Source organism: Triturus cristatus, chromosome 5_1, assembly GCF_964204655.1.
Source record: "Triturus cristatus chromosome 5_1, aTriCri1.1, whole genome shotgun sequence".
Lineage (NCBI taxonomy): Eukaryota > Metazoa > Chordata > Amphibia > Caudata > Salamandridae > Triturus > Triturus cristatus.
The window spans coordinates 368,789,302-368,811,065 of record NC_140587.1 but is presented as its reverse complement, the minus strand read 5'-3'; the positions used below and the strand labels follow the sequence as shown (position 1 = coordinate 368,811,065).

Sequence of the window (21,764 nt, the reverse complement as noted above, 5' to 3'; positions counted from 1 at the left end):
GACTCAGGGGCAGATTTACAAGCTCCTTGCGCCACTCTTGCGTCACTTTTAACATGGGAGAAGTGACGCAAAAGTGGCACAAGGGGCTTGTAAATCCGCCCCTCAATTCTTATCCAAAATATCAAGTGTGCCTCAGCGTGTCTGTCTCACTTCGCGGAACCCCATCAAATTGACACTTGGCTTCTTTGTAACCTGTCAGACGGCTTCGGCTCTATGTAATTTCACCGAAAACAATCACCGGTGCGTGGGGTCTATTGTGCATGATCTCTGCACTACAGTTCCGGGCAGCCCTCTCTCTACCTGTTGCTAGGGGCAGCAACTCTAGACTGATGATAAATAGCGCCCGGAAGGGCAGGAGGACAGTTTTCTTCAGGGAGACGGTCTGAAGAGGAACACAACGCTGGGCACGGCTGAGAGAAGCCCCCGGGACAGCAGAACCCAGCAGCGCGCAGCCGGTAAGGCGCCCCATGGCCGGCGGCCTTTATACTGTGCCCCGTGGGTGTCATCCTACCCTGCACGCTCCCTGGATGCGCACCCCAGACCTACGCTTTGTTACACACTTTCGGAGTTAATTGGGATTTCGGGCTAGATGTAGGTTCATTGGTAATAGCGTTGAACATATAGCGATTTTTTGCGAATCGCTATTTGATAATCCCTATTACCCATCTACAAAACTGATATCTGGCCCATTAGCGATTCGTAGTGGGTCTCAAATAGACGTACCTCATGTCTATTAATGAGGTAGGTCACAATTTGTGACCCACTATGGTTAGCAGCCATCACAGGGATGGTGGCCTGCTGCGGTCAACAGCCCACCATGACTGTGATTGCTTTTATCTTTTATATAAAACAATAATTTATGTTTAAATGCAGCCAGTTTGCCTTAAAAGATAACGGGAAGTGTTTAATAATAAAACATAAAAAGTTAAATTTCTATTTTTAAGAGCAGTGGTCAAACCACTGCCTGCTTTAAAAAAATATATTTTTTAAACATTCTCTACGGGGAAGGGGTCAAGTGGGTTATCACCAACTTTGAATTGGCGGTAATGTACAAATGTTTTGCGACCGTGTTTCAGTCACAAAACATTCATACAGCCCATTCTGATTCGGTATTTGGTATTAATGTTTTGCAACCAAATTCTGGTTGCAAAACGTAATAAATTTACCGACTATCGAAGTGTAGTGGTACTGCATTTGAATGGAAAGGGGTCCCCTCAAGACCCCTTGCCATTTTTTTATGTAAGAAAAGTTTGTTAATGAGAAGGCAGGAGTCCACGGGAGCACTGTTCCTTCCTAAACAAACACAATTTAAAAAAATAAACTTTTCTTTTTAAACACAACACATCCGGTTTTCTTTTAAGGAAAACAGGTTGTCAGTAATCACCAACATGGTGGTCTGCTGACCTCAGCAGGCCACAATCTCTATAATGGCTGCGATTTCTAATGGCTCGCAAATTGCGATCTATCTCATGAATAATAAGGAGTTAGGTCGTAATTTGCGACCCATTAGGAATTGCTAGATGAACCTCTATGAGTTTCATATATTAAGGATAGTGATTTCCTGACTGCGATTCACAGAAAATCGCAATTAGGGAAGCACTATTCCTAAAATTGATACACCTTGCAACATTCAACTGATGGGAAGCTGCCATTTTCCTGTCCCGTGAGCCACTATTGAAAGCTTTTAATCTAAATTCATGATTTTTACCCAAGTATAACTAAACTAGAGATGTGGGCCTTTGACCTGATGGCTGGAGATGGGCAGAGAAAGATTCCAGGATGAGTAGGCTGTTTGTTTAAATTGTTTACAGTTTAGATTACCCACTTGTGTGTGTGAGTGGTGGTGATAGAGAGAAGGGTTTGCATTTAGCTTAAAAACAGATGAGTACAGTCGTAAAACAAAAAGTTATGGTTTAACTTAATAAATACATAAGTGTTAAACCGGTTCAAAAAGTGGAGGGGCTATTTTCTCAGTTAGCAGTAGCATAGAGAGGTTGACATGTGCCCTACTCCAAACTATGAAAATACCCCTTCCTTCCTGGTTGGAAAGGAAAAGAAAGCAGTAAGTGCTAAACATACTGCTAAAGCTGAACACCTACAAAACCAAAATTGTGATCTTCAGAAAGAGCACATCACTGTGGGACTCCACCTGGGGCCTTATTACACGAGTTCCCTGGGGGCACAACGGGCATGTGTGCCAATTCTGTACACCTCTAGGGCACTTTGTTAGTACAGATGGAGCTGCAGACTTTTGTGAGGCATTCCTTTCTTTTCATGGGGACTGAGCCTCATGCAAATGATGGAATCTCTCTGCCGCTGTCCTGTGCCATATTATGGATGTGAGTGCAAGTACAAAGAAGATATCAAGAGGCACACTGACAGTTTGCCACAAAAGTTAGTGTACTGGCAGTGTGCCCCCTGAGGGGAGCCCACTGGAGGGGACCAAGTGGGACCCAAGGACCCCCACAAGACATACCTCTGCAACTGGGTGCAGACACCTGCAGGGGGATCACTGTCCCCTCTTTAAGTGCAGGTAGATGCCGCTTGCACAGTGAAACATGGAGAGGCTGAATAAAGTGGCTGCTCTGTGTTTCAGTGAATGCGCTATCCCCAGGGCAGTCCTGAGTTTGAGGCTGCCCTTAGGACAGTGCATGCATTGTAATTGGGTGCACTCTACATGCTTGTGCCCGGTGCACCTATTTAAAGATGCGCTTTTGCGCAAACATGAACAGTGCACTTGATACATAATAATGGCTCAGGTGGCCAACAGTGCTAGAGCCAATACCCACTCCCACTTTAAGAACCTCGAGATCGTCATCAACAGCAAACTCAACATGACCGCCCAAGTCAATGCAGTCACCACCTCATTCTTCCATACTCTGAAGATGCTGACTAAGGCTCCTCAACTGCTCGTTACAGGAGGGAGTCATTCCTTAGTCATGGAAGCAAGCTCCTATGAAAAAACCTAACTTGATTCTTCCATCTGGTCCAGTTGTAGACCTATCTCACTGCTCTCCTTTCTATCTAAAGTTACAGAAAAGCATATTTGTAAACGACCTACTGCTTTTGTGGAGGCACAAAGATTTCTTCATGACTCCCAGTCAGGTTTCCGACCTGGGCACAGTACAGAGTCCACCCTCCTTGGGGTCACTGAACATCTCAGGCGGCTCCTAGAGGAGGGCAAGATGGGCAGAGCTGATTTTACTTAATCTCAACACTGCCTTCGATACTGTGGTACATAATATGCTCATTGTGAGGCTGGCAGTGGCGGCTCCTCTGCCATGGCAGAGGTGTGTCGCCCCACTGCTTTGAGCAGTGTAAAGGAAAGGAAGAATAAAATCATTATGACTTTTAGTTATTATCATTTTATGTTTTCTAGCTTTGCAGCGGGCAGGTGGGCGGGTCTGCTCTGCTCAAACAGAGCAGGGCAGGCGAGGACTGGTTTACCCACTCCTAAGTGCACAATGATGTTTCGTCGGTCCTCTCGGGCCACCCCAACCAGTCCTGAGCACTTTCCCTGTTCTCCATGCAGGCTGCATTACAGACCTGCATTGATAACAAGCCCATGCTCCCATCCCCTGGTTGAGCGTCCCACCAGGACACTCAAAACCAATCACAACGCTGCATTGCAGCATTGTGATTGGTCAGGGGAGCCTGGCTTCTTGTCCCACGATGAGAGCAGGAGCAAGGTGCAGAGATGCGGCAGCGGGACAAGTGTTGTAATGATTTAATGTATTTTTTTTTGTTTTTCATTGTGGCTACCTTCCACCCACGACTCCCGCCCCCACTCCATCACCCACAAGTCATGCTGACCACCACTGCCTGGCACAACTGGGGTTCCAGGGAAGCCGCACTGGCTTGGTTTTCCTCTTTTTCAAAAGGCCGAACCTTTCAGGTTTTCTCAGGCAGCGCCTCTTCCAAGTGTCATAAATTGACTTCTGGGGTTTCACAGGTACTGCCCCTAAGCCTGGCACTTTACAACATTTATGTTCGCCCCCTGGCTGACCTGGTGGAAAGTAGCAGTATCACACTAATCTCACATGTGGATGATAATCAAATCATATTTTCTTTATCATCCAATCAGAATCACAACTCAGGATCATTGAATTCTTGTCTGGCACGTGCAGCTTCTTGGATGAATAACAACTTGTTGAAACTGAACAGAGAAAAAACGGAGTGCTGGTGCTTGGTAGGAAGCCGTCCCTCTGGGGACCCCAGCACTTTCTGGATGCTTTGGGCGATAATCCTGTATGCACCGCCAAAGTCAAGAATTCCGGCTTAGTGGAATCTAAGCTGTCTATGAAGCTTCAGGTGACAAAGGTGTCAGCGGCCTGCTTCGCTACCCTGAAATGGCTTCGGAACTTCATTTGGAGTCTCCCTATATCTGCTCAAAGAATGGTCCTCCTGGCTTTGGGGGCTGATAAAGCCTCCATAAAATGCATGGAGGTGGTGCAGAAATGTGGATGCCAGACTGATTCACAGACTGCCAAAACATGCTTCGGCCACTCCACTTCTTCATGAGCGTCACTGGCTAAGGTTGGAGAAAAGTATCCAGTTTAAGGCTCTTCAATACATTTTTAAAATAAGGGCATAAATTGCCCCCTGCCATATCATCAGCCTGATAACATCGCATCACTCTGCTCTAGCAACCTGTCTCTTTGCACAGTTCCCAGAATTAAATGAACCTGCATGGGAGCCCGCTCCTTTGCGTACCTTGGCCCAAAACTCTGAAACGTTCTTCAGGAACATCTGAGGTTCTGCCCTTCATTGAGCATCTATTGCAGAAAATTAAAGTCATGGTTGTTCTGAGTTAACTGGTCCGGGACCGGGAGCCTGTTGTCAAACCACAGGCAAAACCCAGAGTGGGTAGCTGCTGTGCTATATAAACTACATAAGCTTCTTAATCTAATCTAATCTGAGGAATACATACATTAAGTGGTCACAGTGGGCCTCTCACATATGAATCTCCAGTGTCACTGCCCCTGCTGCAGTATTGACAATTGTGCCTTGCTCACTTAGTTGTCGATTGTTTCTACAATCGTCTGTTAATCTCTTGGTGTCAGTTGGATACAGGTTATGAGGAGTTGCCGTACATGCACTTTCACAACTTCTAGACTCTTCAAGACTCTTTCTTGGTGTTCTAATTGGGACATCTGGGCAAATACTTTACATAGAAAAAGAAGTGCTAATACTCACTAGGCTGAGCCAAGACCCAGGGGCAGGATGTTGGGGCTAGGTACGATGGTACGGATACATTTCTGCCATCTGTATTCTTTTTTACCCTTGCAAGTATAAAAAGAAACATTTACTAGTCGGTTTCTAATTTCTCACATGTGCAGATCTAGTGTTGTCTTATCTTAATCTATTGATATGAGATCTTAGGCCACATTTGTAAGATATTGGACCACTATTGTGTTATCTTGTACCAGAGTTGTGGAATCTCTGCCCAGAAATATTTGATCATGGCCCAGTGTTGTGTGCCCCACAGAGCCATTGAAGTATACAAAAAGTGAATGACGGAGCACTTCAATTAATCTCATCCACTGGTAATTACTCGGGCCACATTCCAGTCCATTGTTATTTTGCACACTATGCCACCTCTGTTTGGAACCAGCCATATGCAACTCAGGCTGGACCCTGCTCCACTAGGACCAGTCCAGCTCGAACTGCCAGGCCAGGTCCTCCCTGGTCCTCCCACTCCTCCCAGCTCTTCTTCCTGGCAGAGTGTCCTTAGTTCCAGCAGTGTTTTTAGTTGGTGGGGTCAGATGGCCAGTACTTATACCCATTTGAGCCTTTGAAGTAGGGAGACTTCAAAGAAGGTCTTTGTAATACACAAGACCCTGTCTCCAGGTTCACTCCAGGAGGGTATGCAATCCTTTGTGTGGGGACAAGACACTGTCCTCTAAGGTGCACAGTGTCAGCTCCTCCCTCCCCTCTTGCCCAGGCAGCCCCATCAACATGCAGATGACTAGGCAGTAACAACTACCCTTCCGTTCTGTGTGGCTGTTAGAAGGAATGCAGGAAACCAGCTGTCACCCAGCTCAGACATGTATTTGAGAGTCAGGCAGAGTGCACCAATTGGTTCAAGTAAGAAAATGGCAACTTTCTAAAAGTGGCATTTTCAGAACTACAATTTAAAAAAGAAAGTTCACCATAAGTTGTATTTTTAAATTGTTATTCCATACACCCGAAATTTAGTTTTACTATTGTTTCCCAATTGGAAACTGTACATATAAAATGTTATAAGGCAGCTCCAATGTTATCCTATAGAAGAGATAGGCCTTGTCGTAGTGAAACATGAATTTAAGAGTATTTCACTACCAGGACATATACAACTTAAAAGTACATGTCAGACCTCCTTTCAAGTACATTGCATCCTGCCCATGGGCTGTCCAGGGCCTACTCTATGGGTCAGTTATGTGTAATAGAAAGGAAGGTTTGGGCCTGGCAAGTAGGCTAGCTTGGCAGGTTGACATTGCAGTTTAAAACAACACACACTGGCTCTGCGGTGGCAGGCCTAAGACATGTTTAAAAGGCTACTTATGTGGGTGGCACATGTAGTGCACTGAACTAGGGACTTATAAGTAAATTAAATATGCCAATCATGGATAAACAATTTGTTATCAGATACAGAGCACATGCACTTTAAGCACTAGTCAGCAGTGAAAAGGTAGACAGAGCCACTCCTCATCAGGAATACAATCAAATACATTCAACAAAGGAATCTCCGCTTTAGATTTGTACCTCACCTCAAAAACCTAAAATCCACAGATAACTAACTTATCTTCAGGAGACTACTCTAGAGTTGGCTCATCCCCACACAACCACCATACTCAAACATAAATATACAGCATATCCCTGTGTCTATAAGCTGTTCTTTGGATTATATACATGTACCTAGATATGTGTATTTCTTTGTATTAATATGTATAATAATCAAGTTTATAGATATATAGATGTTCATTAGTTCTGCTTAACAAATGTACATATTACTTATGGGTATATTATTCTATGTTTAACATGTATATAGGTCACTGCATAAATAGGTAAATTTTTATCATAACTATTCATCTACAATTGCTTCACTATTAAATCCAAAAAATAAATACATAAATTATAAAAACAAATACATTAGCTTACAGTACAGCAACACTTGAAAGTCTGAGTTTATAAAATACAACTTAAATCTAGATTTATTACCTTACTTATACATGTATATCTTCCATGTACTTATGCATCATTATATTTATTTCTTTACCACTAATTCAGCCTCTCCAATGCACTACCTTATATCTCACCCTAGACCTCTCTCAATATATCCTCTAGCTCCATTCTCAGACTCATCCCAAGCCCCATTCTACTACTATGATCCCCCAAATAACCCTTTCTAGTTTCCTTTCTCCTCTACACCTCTTTACGTCTTCTCAAACCTCTTTTTCTATTCAAATCTCCCAAACAAGCCTTTAAACCCTTCCCTCTCCGCATCCCAGACCTCCTCCGGCTCCTATGATCTCCAAATAAACACTTTTTATACCCTTAACTGTGCTATTTCTCCACTATCCTTTTCGATCTAACTAACAGACTCACATGACCACCGCTCAAATTCATTTCATATTTCCGTATATTAATTCCCCACTAATCCTGTTTGGGTTCCGGAGTACTGTGCTACTTGCTGAAACGCGCTTTGACTCCTCATCAGGGTACCAAGCACTACATAAATGCAAACCCGTCCCTTTCCTATCCCTCCTCTATCCTTTTTCAATTAAAATAACAGACTCACATGTCCATTGCTCAAATAAATTTCATATTTCCCTATACTAATTCACCACTATTCCTTTTTGGGTTCTGGAGTAGCGTGTTACTCACCGAAAAGCACTTTGACGCCTTTTCGGGGTTGTAAGCACTATATAAATGCAATTTACAATTACAATTTACAATTACAACCAGAAAAACCTAAGTTTAGCAAGACAGTCAAAAACAGGCGGTCAGAAGGCAAAATGTTAGGGGTAACCATGCCAAGAATGCCAGGTCTAACATATGTGCCCCCCAACAGAAAGTGGGGAGAGCGGCCCAACCCCTTGGGAGTTCTCTGCACTAAGGCAGAAGAACCTTGAGAGACCATCAACATTGCCGTGGTTTTTGCCAGGATGGTGTTTCACCGCGAAGTCCATTCGCTGTAGAGAGATGGACCACCTCAACAGTTTAGGACTTTCACCCTTCATCTGCATTAACCATCTGAGGGGCCTGTGGTCTGTCTGAACCCGGAAGTGAGTACCAAGTATGGTCTTAGCTTCTTTAGTACCCAAACCACAGAATAAGCTTCCCTTTCTATTGAGCTCCACCTCTGTTCCCTGGGAAAGAACCACCTTCTGATGAAGGCTACAGGTTGATCTAGGCCCTCTCTGTTTAGCTGTGGGAGCACAACCTCTACACCATGCTCTGAGGTGTATGTCTGCACCACAAATCCTTGGAAAAAATCGGGGGCTTTGAGCACTGATGCTGTTCACATGGCTTCCTTCAGGGTGTCAAACGCTGTCTGCCATGCCTCTATTCAGATCAACTGATGTGGCTCCTTCTTGGAAGTCAGCTTTGTCAGGGGAACCAATGGTGCCATATCCCTTGACAAATCTCCTATAATGCCCTGTGAGGCATAAAAAGGCTCTGACTTCTGTCTGGGTGTTGGGGGTTCCCAAGCCAGAATTGTATCAATCTTTGCCTGGAGGGGCTGCACCTTGCCGCCCCCTACTTGGTGTTGGCTTTGATAGTTAGTCCTGCACTCTGCAAAGCCCACAGCACTTTCTGGAGGTGGTACAAATTATCTTACCAACTGGAGCTGAAGACCGCAATCCTGTCAAGGTAGGCGGCACTGAAGTTCTCCAACCTAGTCATGACCTGGTTGGCCAACCTATGGAAGGTGGCAGGAGCATTATTCAACCCAAAATGCATGACAAGAAACTGGTAGTGCCTTTCTGGTGTTGAGAACGCTGGCCTGTCTTAGGCCCCCTTGGTCAAGGTAATCTGCCAGTACCCAGACGTTAGGTCAAATGTCCTGAGGAACTGCACAGCTCCAAGCCGATCTATGAGCACATCAGCTCCGGGGATGGGTTTTGCGTCAGCCCTGGTGACCACATTGAGCCCACAGTAAGCCACACAAAACCGGAGTTTGGGTCTTACACCTGGCGAGGCAGCCTTAGGAACCTCGACCTCTGGGCTGGACCATTGGTTGTTTGAGAGCTCAATAACCTCTAGCATCAGCATCTTGGAAACCTCATCCTTGATGTTAGCCCTCACATTGTCGGATAACCTGTAAATCTTGTGCTTCACGAGGAGGCTGTCCCCAGTATCTACAACATGGGAGCATCATGTAGTGACTCCAGGGGTCAGTGAAAAGAAGGATGCAATATTTCCTAGCAACTAGCGGCAGTCTCCCTATTGTTCTAGGGTCAAGGTGCGAGAGAGGCTCACACCCTCCACTGAACCATCCTGCTCCTTGGAAGATAGGAGGTCGGGGAGAGGTTCACTTTCCTCTTTTACCCCATCATCAGTTACCAAGAGCATGGTCAACTCAAACCTCTCAAAATGTGGCTTAAGGCAATTCACATGCAGGACCCTTAAAGGGTTCCTAGGAGTTTTGAGGTCCACCAGCTAGGTGAAATAACTCTTTCGCTCCTTTACCGCATTAGACCCAGAACAATGGTCTTGCAGGGCCCGAGGTTGCACTGGCTCCATTACCCACACATTTTTCCAGGATGAAACTTAACCAGAGTGGTATTCTGGTTTTACCAGCATTTCAAGTCCTCCTGGTTAACTTTTGAATTCTCCTGTGCGAGTTTCTGGGAGCTGGCTGTCTGGTTGCAGAAGGCCAGCATGTAACTAGCTACATCTTGGGGTGGCTTCCTGGGAGTTTGCTCCCAGCCCTCCTTCAGCAAACTGAGAGGTCCTTTCACAGGGGTCCATCCAGAAGTTCAAAAAGCCTGAAGCCAACTCCCTTCTGTGGTAAATTCTTGATGCAAGCAAAAGACATGACAGGAGGACATCCCACTCATGCCTCATGGATTTGGGTAGACTCATAATCATGCCATTCTGGGTACAGTTGAATCTTTCAACCAACCCATTGGTTTGGGGGTAGAAAGGAGTGGAGAACTTGTAGGTTATCCAAAACTCTTACCACATGGCTTTCATGTACAAGGACATAAAGTTGGTACCGTGGTCAGATATCAACTCCTTGGCAAACCCACATACGTAAAGCTCCTCATAAGTGCCCTGTCCAAGGTGGGTGCAGTCACCATCCTCAGAGGAATAGCTTCCAGGTAGCGAGTAGCATGGTCCACCAAGTCCAGGATGAACCTGTTGCCCTTGGCTGTCTTGGTATACAGAGGCCCTAGAATGTAGATGTAAACCCACTCAAAAGGGGTGATAACGGCAGGAAAAGGTTGCAGGGGGGCTTTCGTCCTGGCAGAGTGTCTTTAGTTCCAGCAGTGTTCTAAGTTAGTGGGGTCAGAGACTTATACCCACTTTAGCCTTTGAAGTAGGTAGGTCTTTGTAGTGTCTCTTCACAAATTGGAGCTAAAGAGGGTAAATGCAAGGCCGCCCTCCACTCAACATTCATCAAAAACAATAAAGGCTTGGCATCGAGAGGAATCAAATTTGAACTTTGGGGACTACACTACTGGTGGGGATAACTATCTCCCCCCAGTCTCTGGCATCACGTCCAACTAAGTGCAGTCCTAAACCTCTTAAATTTCAAATAAAACCTGCAGCAAATGCCCTCCGATACCTGACAATAACTTTCCGCAGAAAGTAAATCACCAAAAGTCAGAAAAAATCAAAGAAATAAGTGTGAAAAGTGAGAAGGCACCTCACGTACGCAACACCAGGGAGGCTACCAGCCGGTTCTCGCCAGTATGCCCACGTTTTATCATCATTGGTTACCAACTCACAGAAGTCAGGAAACTAGTGTCCAGTAAGGAAAAGACAGACAGACAAAGAAAGAAAAGATTTTAAAGAAATTTATCTGTCCCCATAAAGAGAAAAAGAAAGAACCCCGTGTATTGCGAAGAACAAATGTTTCGAGCAATAATAAAATTGAGTTAGAAACTCACTTTAGGTCACCCTCTTTATTCACACCAGTAAGTTCACTCAAAATAAAAGCACTATATGTTGCTAACCTTTATAAAGAAGGCCAACATGTTTCATTGCCATTTATCCTTATTGTGGCAAATTCATCAGGGTATAGGGTTTCAATCGCTCGCCTCACTGGACATCTACTTTTGTGTTGCGGAAGGGCTATTAAAAGCAGGAAGAAAGAGAAAGAATAACAAGTTTCTATTCTATTCTCAATAAAAATGGACCAACCACTTATATTAATAGTCAAATTTATTCCACACCAATTACCCGTTTCAATTAGGGGTATTTACCATGTAAAGGCCGAGGATATTCATACCAGCCTCCACCATACCAAACGGGGTTGTTTTGAACAACCTTTCCCCGATTTTTGGAACGGCACTGTCGCTAAATCATGTTCCACCTGTGGAAAAAAGTTTTAGAACACCCCATCAGGTTCCATAACATACTCTATTTTATATTTTAAATATCCCTATTCCGTTTGCAAAAAATGAGTTCACTAAATGTTTCTTCTGCACATTTCGAAAAACAACCGCTATACTCAATGCCGGCAAAGTTTTAATCATGTCTCCATTTCAATTACCAGCCATCAAAGAGCTAGCGACCAGCATCTAGCTGATACTATTCCAAAAGCGTTTGCCCTAATCGTCATGCCACATTCATATCTAATTAAGACAGCACATATTGTCATCACAGTCGGCCGTGGCCATGCCAAGAGCCACAACCTGCCCCCACAATGCTGGCAGCATTTGTACTGTCGCTAACACTTCTCACCGCAACCAGTCTCGAAACGGTCCGTATCTCGTCACCGCCTCACTTCGAGTCCGAATCACAGCCTCTAGTACTGTTTTCCTAGTACACGCCCCCCTGCTTCCGCCTCACGTGTACCGGGACCGGTGCTAGAACTAATTAGATCTTCTCCGCCAGCGGCGGCCATCTTAGACTGTCTACCATCACAAACAAAAAGCACTAAATCAGATGCTGAGTTATTCAAATCGGCATATCAGGGTGAAAAAGCTGCGCGCAGTTAACAAAAGTGTTTATCAAATATGTTTACGCAGATATTTTTCATCTACATCCACATTATTTTCAACAAAACTCTTTCTAAAAAACAGGTCGAGGGTTCTTACAAATGCTCATCATCCACCTACTATTTACTCCCAGCCCTACTACACTCATTTTGGGCGGATACTCAGCAATTTCCTTCTCACACTGGTGCGCTACTCATGATCATTTCTTTAATCAACTCTCATCAGATCTTAACTATACCCTAAGGGGTCGTGATCAGGATGGTCCTATCTTTTAACTTTGTTCCACTCAATGTGGTCATTTAAACCTATTTGATCCACTTTCTCAGTAAAAATCCAACAAGCTTCTCTGGTTGCCAGCACTGTCTCTACGCTCTCATTGCTATCCACCACCCTCTCCAAAACAACCCATCTCAGGGCTTGCAGATCATGTTTAAATTCACAAAAAATTTGTACCTAACGTGTGGTGAGTTTACCGGCTTTGATGGTACTTAAATGTTATTGAATCCGTAGCTTTATTTTTCTAGTTGTAAGGCCGATGTACTGTAACCCACACTGACAGGTAAGTCTGTAAATAACATTTGTTGTATTACAGTTTGAAAATGTATTCAAATACCACTCTATGCCACTGTTGAGACTTACACACTTAGGGCCTCATGTAGGTAGCCAAATACCGGTCGGTAACGGCCGATTTTCGGTAAAAATGCCGTTACCGACCGGTATTCAGACAAGTGAGATGTAGGAGTCCAAAAACCACTTTTCGGTAAATATGAGGCGGTAAATACCGATTCATATTTACCGAATTCTAAAATACCGATTCATATTTACCGAATACATAATTAACGATTCGGTAAACATGAAGTGGTAAATATGAAGTGGTAAAATTTTAAAATGACATGTAGGAGCACTCGGTAATTAAGAAATCCAGTAAAATCGTTAAATAAGAGTCGGTAATTAACACGGATTAAAAGCAGGTGGTAACCATCAACAATGGATAAAAGCAAACCCAAAATGCAACAGCGTGGACAACATGGCCGCTATGTACGTCATTGCAAGGCGCCTACGTCTACAGGCAGCAGGACTGAGGGTGTGGCGACGGGAGGAACAAATCTACAGACAGCGCATCACACTATTCCAGCTGACTGATGCAGAGATACATGAGAGGTACAGGCTAGACCCCGAAACCATCATGGACTTAATCAGGGACCTACACCCACTCCTGGACCATCCAATAAGAAGGGCGCACGCCATACCCCCACATGTGCAGGTGCTCTGCAGCCTACATCTGTTGGCATCCGGCAGTTATCAGGTGGTGATAGCTGCGGTGGGTGGGGTATCCCAGAGTTGCCTGTCCCGTTTCTTCAGGAAGTTCCTGGATGCCATGATGCAGAGAATGCACCACTACATCAGCTTCCCGAACACACAGTCTGCACTGCAGAAAACAAAAACTGACTTTTATCACATGGCACAGTTCCCCCATGTCATCGGCTGTATTGATGGTACACACATCCCAATCTGTCCACCAGCTGATACAGAGCACATCTACAGGAACAGGAAGTCCACCCACTCCATCAATGTGCAGGTGATCTGTGATGCAGGGAACATCATCACAGATATTGTTGCAAAGTTTCCTGGGAGCACCCACGACTCTTACATCTTCCAGAATAGTGGGATATACACACGACTGAGTGCCGGAGAATTTGGAGAGGGATACCTGCTAGGTAAGTAACAGTGACGCCCCTTGAAACCTGCAAATCATAGTGTCATGAGGCATGTTACTGAATGTTCCCTTTTACTCATCCAGGCGACAGTGCATATGCATGCCGGTCATTCATCCTCACTCCCTACCTACACCCAGCAACCCAGAGTGAGAGACGATACAACGTGGCACACAAAACAACACGCAATGTGGTGGAGCGCACGTTTGGACTACTGAAGAGCAGGTTCCGCTGCCTGCACAAGAGCGGAGGCGCACGCCAGTACAAACCCATCACCTGCTGCAAGATCATTGCCACTTGTGCAATGCTGCACAACCTTGCCACGAAAAAAGGGACAGATGTGGAACTAACATATTTTGAGGACAACGAGGATGAGTCAGGCCAGCCAGAGGGCAACGCAGCTAGAGTGCCAACTGCAATCGATGGGAGAGAGAGACGGGCAGAGATCACATCCAACTATTTCTGAGTAAGTAAGGGGACACAGCGAGTTGTGAGAAGTCCTGACGTAGTTTTAATGTGGCACCACGCCATGCACACATGAACAGGCCAATCTGGCAATATACCATCTATAGTATGTCCAGGGTTACGTCACCCATTGTGAAGTGGCTAGGCAGGGCTACATCAATGTTTGCGCATACGCGCTGCAGTGGTGGATTGCACGGCCTGTGCATCCTCACTAGAGCCAACCCCAAGCCGCCTGCTGCTCCTGCGTGCTTCTGGGACGGGGGGTGTGATGCTGCTGCTGGTGTCGATGCTCTCCGCAGCATCCCCTGCAGCAGTTGTCGACGCCTGACTAGTCAATAGCACCCCTAGTGCACTTGTCACCTGCACCATCCCCCGAGACAGGTCGCTGCAGCACTGTGTTAGGCCCTCCTGCATCGTCACAGAGCGCCGGCACAGTAGAGAAGTGGCAGTTGCCAGACGGTTGAGTGCCCTGCTGGTAGTGTCCCTTCTCTGGCGTTCCCGGCGCCGTGCTTCGATGCCAGCATCTAATTTGCTGCACAACTGCTGGATAGACTGGGACATGTCCCGAATGCCCGCAGCCATGCCGCTAATGTTAGTGTCCATGTTGACTAATGTTGTCTTCATCACCCGCATGTGCCTCTGGACTGACATGACTGCCTTTGATTGCAGGCGCTGTTGCTTTAACATTTGGCCCTCGAGCCCCAAGAAGACACCATGGCCGTCAGTGGGTGCTGGTGGACTCTGGACACGCGACCTGCGGCGCCCTCTTGCTTCCGTCTGTGCTGCCTGTGAGGTGTGGGGCACAGTGGCATGGCTCCCTTCCTGGGGCCCGGTGCGGTCTTCTGGTCCCATGCTGTCATCTGACGAGGTGTCTAAGGCTCGTAGCCTGGCTGCTGGACGCCTCCTCATTCTCACGCCTGCAAGCGGAGATGTGGCCGGTGATTCGAACATGAGTGGCGATGCTGGCTCTGGTGGTGGTGATTTACGTAAATGGGTCGCGACACTGCTCGTCATGCTGCAAATAACCCCAAAGGATTCTGGATAGTGTAGTGGCTACGGTGAGTACGCCTACGCCACGAGTATATAGAAATATAATGCCATCCCTGGACACGTGTTTCGAGGTAATTGCCTCTCGTCAGCAGGGAGCAGGTAGGTATGCGGGGTGCCGATGACTGCCATATATATAGGTAAAATACCTTCCAAGGCGCGCAGGTGCAGACACCGGGCTCGTCAGCCAAAGTCGCTCGAATGAGCTATTAGTGATTTACGTAAATGGGTCGCGACACTGCTCGTCATGCTGCAAATAACCCCAAAGGATTCTGGATAGTGTAGTGGCTACGGTGAGTACGCCTACGCCACGAGTATATAGAAATATAATGCCATCCCTGGACACGTGTTTCGAGGTAATTGCCTCTCGTCAGCAGGGAGCAGGTAGGTATGCGGGGTGCCGATGACTGCCATATATATAGGTAAAATACCTTCCAAGGCGCGCAGGTGCAGACACCGGGCTCGTCAGCCAAAGTCGCTCGAATGAGCTATTAGTGATTTACGTAAATGGGTCGCGACACTGCTCGTCATGCTGCAAATAACCCCAAAGGATTCTGGATAGTGTAGTGGCTACGGTGAGTACGCCTACGCCACGAGTATATAGAAATATAATGCCATCCCTGGACACGTGTTTCGAGGTAATTGCCTCTCGTCAGCAGGGAGCAGGTAGGTATGCGGGGTGCCGATGACTGCCATATATATAGGTAAAATACCTTCCAAGGCGCGCAGGTGCAGACACCGGGCTCGTCAGCCAAAGTCGCTCGAATGAGCTATTAGTGATTTACGTAAATGGGTCGCGACACTGCTCGTCATGCTGCAAATAACCCCAAAGGATTCTGGATAGTGTAGTGGCTACGGTGAGTACGCCTACGCCACGAGTATATAGAAATATAATGCCATCCCTGGACACGTGTTTCGAGGTAATTGCCTCTCGTCAGCAGGGAGCAGGTAGGTATGCGGGGTGCCGATGACTGCCATATATATAGGTAAAATACCTTCCAAGGCGCGCAGGTGCAGACACCGGGCTCGTCAGCCAAAGTCGCTCGAATGAGCTATTAGTGATTTACGTAAATGGGTCGCGACACTGCTCGTCATGCTGCAAATAACCCCAAAGGATTCTGGATAGTGTAGTGGCTACGGTGAGTACGCCTACGCCACGAGTATATAGAAATATAATGCCATCCCTGGACACGTGTTTCGAGGTAATTGCCTCTCGTCAGCAGGGAGCAGGTAGGTATGCGGGGTGCCGATGACTGCCATATATATAGGTAAAATACCTTCCAAGGCGCGCAGGTGCAGACACCGGGCTCGTCAGCCAAAGTCGCTCGAATGAGCTATTAGTGATTTACGTAAATGGGTCGCGACACTGCTCGTCATGCTGCAAATAACCCCAAAGGATTCTGGATAGTGTAGTGGCTACGGTGAGTACGCCTACGCCACGAGTATATAGAAATATAATGCCATCCCTGGACACGTGTTTCGAGGTAATTGCCTCTCGTCAGCAGGGAGCAGGTAGGTATGCGGGGTGCCGATGACTGCCATATATATAGGTAAAATACCTTCCAAGGCGCGCAGGTGCAGACACCGGGCTCGTCAGCCAAAGTCGCTCGAATGAGCTATTAGTGATTTACGTAAATGGGTCGCGACACTGCTCGTCATGCTGCAAATAACCCCAAAGGATTCTGGATAGTGTAGTGGCTACGGTGAGTACGCCTACGCCACGAGTATATAGAAATATAATGCCATCCCTGGACACGTGTTTCGAGGTAATTGCCTCTCGTCAGCAGGGAGCAGGTAGGTATGCGGGGTGCCGATGACTGCCATATATATAGGTAAAATACCTTCCAAGGCGCGCAGGTGCAGACACCGGGCTCGTCAGCCAAAGTCGCTCGAATGAGCTATTAGTGATTTACGTAAATGGGTCGCGACACTGCTCGTCATGCTGCAAATAACCCCAAAGGATTCTGGATAGTGTAGTGGCTACGGTGAGTACGCCTACGCCACGAGTATATAGAAATATAATGCCATCCCTGGACACGTGTTTCGAGGTAATTGCCTCTCGTCAGCAGGGAGCAGGTAGGTATGCGGGGTGCCGATGACTGCCATATATATAGGTAAAATACCTTCCAAGGCGCGCAGGTGCAGACACCGGGCTCGTCAGCCAAAGTCGCTCGAATGAGCTATTAGTGATTTACGTAAATGGGTCGCGACACTGCTCGTCATGCTGCAAATAACCCCAAAGGATTCTGGATAGTGTAGTGGCTACGGTGAGTACGCCTACGCCACGAGTATATAGAAATATAATGCCATCCCTGGACACGTGTTTCGAGGTAATTGCCTCTCGTCAGCAGGGAGCAGGTAGGTATGCGGGGTGCCGATGACTGCCATATATATAGGTAAAATACCTTCCAAGGCGCGCAGGTGCAGACACCGGGCTCGTCAGCCAAAGTCGCTCGAATGAGCTATTAGTGATTTACGTAAATGGGTCGCGACACTGCTCGTCATGCTGCAAATAACCCCAAAGGATTCTGGATAGTGTAGTGGCTACGGTGAGTACGCCTACGCCACGAGTATATAGAAATATAATGCCATCCCTGGACACGTGTTTCGAGGTAATTGCCTCTCGTCAGCAGGGAGCAGGTAGGTATGCGGGGTGCCGATGACTGCCATATATATAGGTAAAATACCTTCCAAGGCGCGCAGGTGCAGACACCGGGCTCGTCAGCCAAAGTCGCTCGAATGAGCTATTAGTGATTTACGTAAATGGGTCGCGACACTGCTCGTCATGCTGCAAATAACCCCAAAGGATTCTGGATAGTGTAGTGGCTACGGTGAGTACGCCTACGCCACGAGTATATAGAAATATAATGCCATCCCTGGACACGTGTTTCGAGGTAATTGCCTCTCGTCAGCAGGGAGCAGGTAGGTATGCGGGGTGCCGATGACTGCCATATATATAGGTAAAATACCTTCCAAGGCGCGCAGGTGCAGACACCGGGCTCGTCAGCCAAAGTCGCTCGAATGAGCTATTAGTGATTTACGTAAATGGGTCGCGACACTGCTCGTCATGCTGCAAATAACCCCAAAGGATTCTGGATAGTGTAGTGGCTACGGTGAGTACGCCTACGCCACGAGTATATAGAAATATAATGCCATCCCTGGACACGTGTTTCGAGGTAATTGCCTCTCGTCAGCAGGGAGCAGGTAGGTATGCGGGGTGCCGATGACTGCCATATATATAGGTAAAATACCTTCCAAGGCGCGCAGGTGCAGACACCGGGCTCGTCAGCCAAAGTCGCTCGAATGAGCTATTAGTGATTTACGTAAATGGGTCGCGACACTGCTCGTCATGCTGCAAATAACCCCAAAGGATTCTGGATAGTGTAGTGGCTACGGTGAGTACGCCTACGCCACGAGTATATAGAAATATAATGCCATCCCTGGACACGTGTTTCGAGGTAATTGCCTCTCGTCAGCAGGGAGCAGGTAGGTATGCGGGGTGCCGATGACTGCCATATATATAGGTAAAATACCTTCCAAGGCGCGCAGGTGCAGACACCGGGCTCGTCAGCCAAAGTCGCTCGAATGAGCTATTAGTGATTTACGTAAATGGGTCGCGACACTGCTCGTCATGCTGCAAATAACCCCAAAGGATTCTGGATAGTGTAGTGGCTACGGTGAGTACGCCTACGCCACGAGTATATAGAAATATAATGCCATCCCTGGACACGTGTTTCGAGGTAATTGCCTCTCGTCAGCAGGGAGCAGGTAGGTATGCGGGGTGCCGATGACTGCCATATATATAGGTAAAATACCTTCCAAGGCGCGCAGGTGCAGACACCGGGCTCGTCAGCCAAAGTCGCTCGAATGAGCTATTAGTGATTTACGTAAATGGGTCGCGACACTGCTCGTCATGCTGCAAATAACCCCAAAGGATTCTGGATAGTGTAGTGGCTACGGTGAGTACGCCTACGCCACGAGTATATAGAAATATAATGCCATCCCTGGACACGTGTTTCGAGGTAATTGCCTCTCGTCAGCAGGGAGCAGGTAGGTATGCGGGGTGCCGATGACTGCCATATATATAGGTAAAATACCTTCCAAGGCGCGCAGGTGCAGACACCGGGCTCGTCAGCCAAAGTCGCTCGAATGAGCTATTAGTGATTTACGTAAATGGGTCGCGACACTGCTCGTCATGCTGCAAATAACCCCAAAGGATTCTGGATAGTGTAGTGGCTACGGTGAGTACGCCTACGCCACGAGTATATAGAAATATAATGCCATCCCTGGACACGTGTTTCGAGGTAATTGCCTCTCGTCAGCAGGGAGCAGGTAGGTATGCGGGGTGCCGATGACTGCCATATATATAGGTAAAATACCTTCCAAGGCGCGCAGGTGCAGACACCGGGCTCGTCAGCCAAAGTCGCTCGAATGAGCTATTAGTGATTTACGTAAATGGGTCGCGACACTGCTCGTCATGCTGCAAATAACCCCAAAGGATTCTGGATAGTGTAGTGGCTACGGTGAGTACGCCTACGCCACGAGTATATAGAAATATAATGCCATCCCTGGACACGTGTTTCGAGGTAATTGCCTCTCGTCAGCAGGGAGCAGGTAGGTATGCGGGGTGCCGATGACTGCCATATATATAGGTAAAATACCTTCCAAGGCGCGCAGGTGCAGACACCGGGCTCGTCAGCCAAAGTCGCTCGAATGAGCTATTAGTGATTTACGTAAATGGGTCGCGACACTGCTCGTCATGCTGCAAATAACCCCAAAGGATTCTGGATAGTGTAGTGGCTACGGTGAGTACGCCTACGCCACGAGTATATAGAAATATAATGCCATCCCTGGACACGTGTTTCGAGGTAATTGCCTCTCGTCAGCAGGGAGCAGGTAGGTATGCGGGGTGCCGATGACTGCCATATATATAGGTAAAATACCTTCCAAGGCGCGCAGGTGCAGACACCGGGCTCGTCAGCCAAAGTCGCTCGAATGAGCTATTAGTGATTTACGTAAATGGGTCGCGACACTGCTCGTCATGCTGCAAATAACCCCAAAGGATTCTGGATAGTGTAGTGGCTACGGTGAGTACGCCTACGCCACGAGTATATAGAAATATAATGCCATCCCTGGACACGTGTTTCGAGGTAATTGCCTCTCGTCAGCAGGGAGCAGGTAGGTATGCGGGGTGCCGATGACTGCCATATATATAGGTAAAATACCTTCCAAGGCGCGCAGGTGCAGACACCGGGCTCGTCAGCCAAAGTCGCTCGAATGAGCTATTAGTGATTTACGTAAATGGGTCGCGACACTGCTCGTCATGCTGCAAATAACCCCAAAGGATTCTGGATAGTGTAGTGGCTACGGTGAGTACGCCTACGCCACGAGTATATAGAAATATAATGCCATCCCTGGACACGTGTTTCGAGGTAATTGCCTCTCGTCAGCAGGGAGCAGGTAGGTATGCGGGGTGCCGATGACTGCCATATATATAGGTAAAATACCTTCCAAGGCGCGCAGGTGCAGACACCGGGCTCGTCAGCCAAAGTCGCTCGAATGAGCTATTAGTGATTTACGTAAATGGGTCGCGACACTGCTCGTCATGCTGCAAATAACCCCAAAGGATTCTGGATAGTGTAGTGGCTACGGTGAGTACGCCTACGCCACGAGTATATAGAAATATAATGCCATCCCTGGACACGTGTTTCGAGGTAATTGCCTCTCGTCAGCAGGGAGCAGGTAGGTATGCGGGGTGCCGATGACTGCCATATATATAGGTAAAATACCTTCCAAGGCGCGCAGGTGCAGACACCGGGCTCGTCAGCCAAAGTCGCTCGAATGAGCTATTAGTGATTTACGTAAATGGGTCGCGACACTGCTCGTCATGCTGCAAATAACCCCAAAGGATTCTGGATAGTGTAGTGGCTACGGTGAGTACGCCTACGCCACGAGTATATAGAAATATAATGCCATCCCTGGACACGTGTTTCGAGGTAATTGCCTCTCGTCAGCAGGGAGCAGGTAGGTATGCGGGGTGCCGATGACTGCCATATATATAGGTAAAATACCTTCCAAGGCGCGCAGGTGCAGACACCGGGCTCGTCAGCCAAAGTCGCTCGAATGAGCTATTAGTGATTTACGTAAATGGGTCGCGACACTGCTCGTCATGCTGCAAATAACCCCAAAGGATTCTGGATAGTGTAGTGGCTACGGTGAGTACGCCTACGCCACGAGTATATAGAAATATAATGCCATCCCTGGACACGTGTTTCGAGGTAATTGCCTCTCGTCAGCAGGGAGCAGGTAGGTATGCGGGGTGCCGATGACTGCCATATATATAGGTAAAATACCTTCCAAGGCGCGCAGGTGCAGACACCGG

The 21,764-nt window shown here is 47.2% G+C and overlaps 1 protein-coding gene across 1 annotated transcript in view; it reads left to right on the top strand.

The window, feature by feature from the left end:
- Positions 1-386: 386 nt before the first annotated feature.
- Positions 387-21,764, top strand: part of LOC146830898 (fibrocystin-L-like) — a 1,500,901-nt gene continuing 1,479,523 nt past the window's right edge. The window contains exon 1 of the mRNA XM_085605087.1: positions 387-455. The gene's annotated coding sequence lies outside the window, so the exon portion shown is untranslated. The remainder of the gene's footprint in view (positions 456-21,764) is intronic.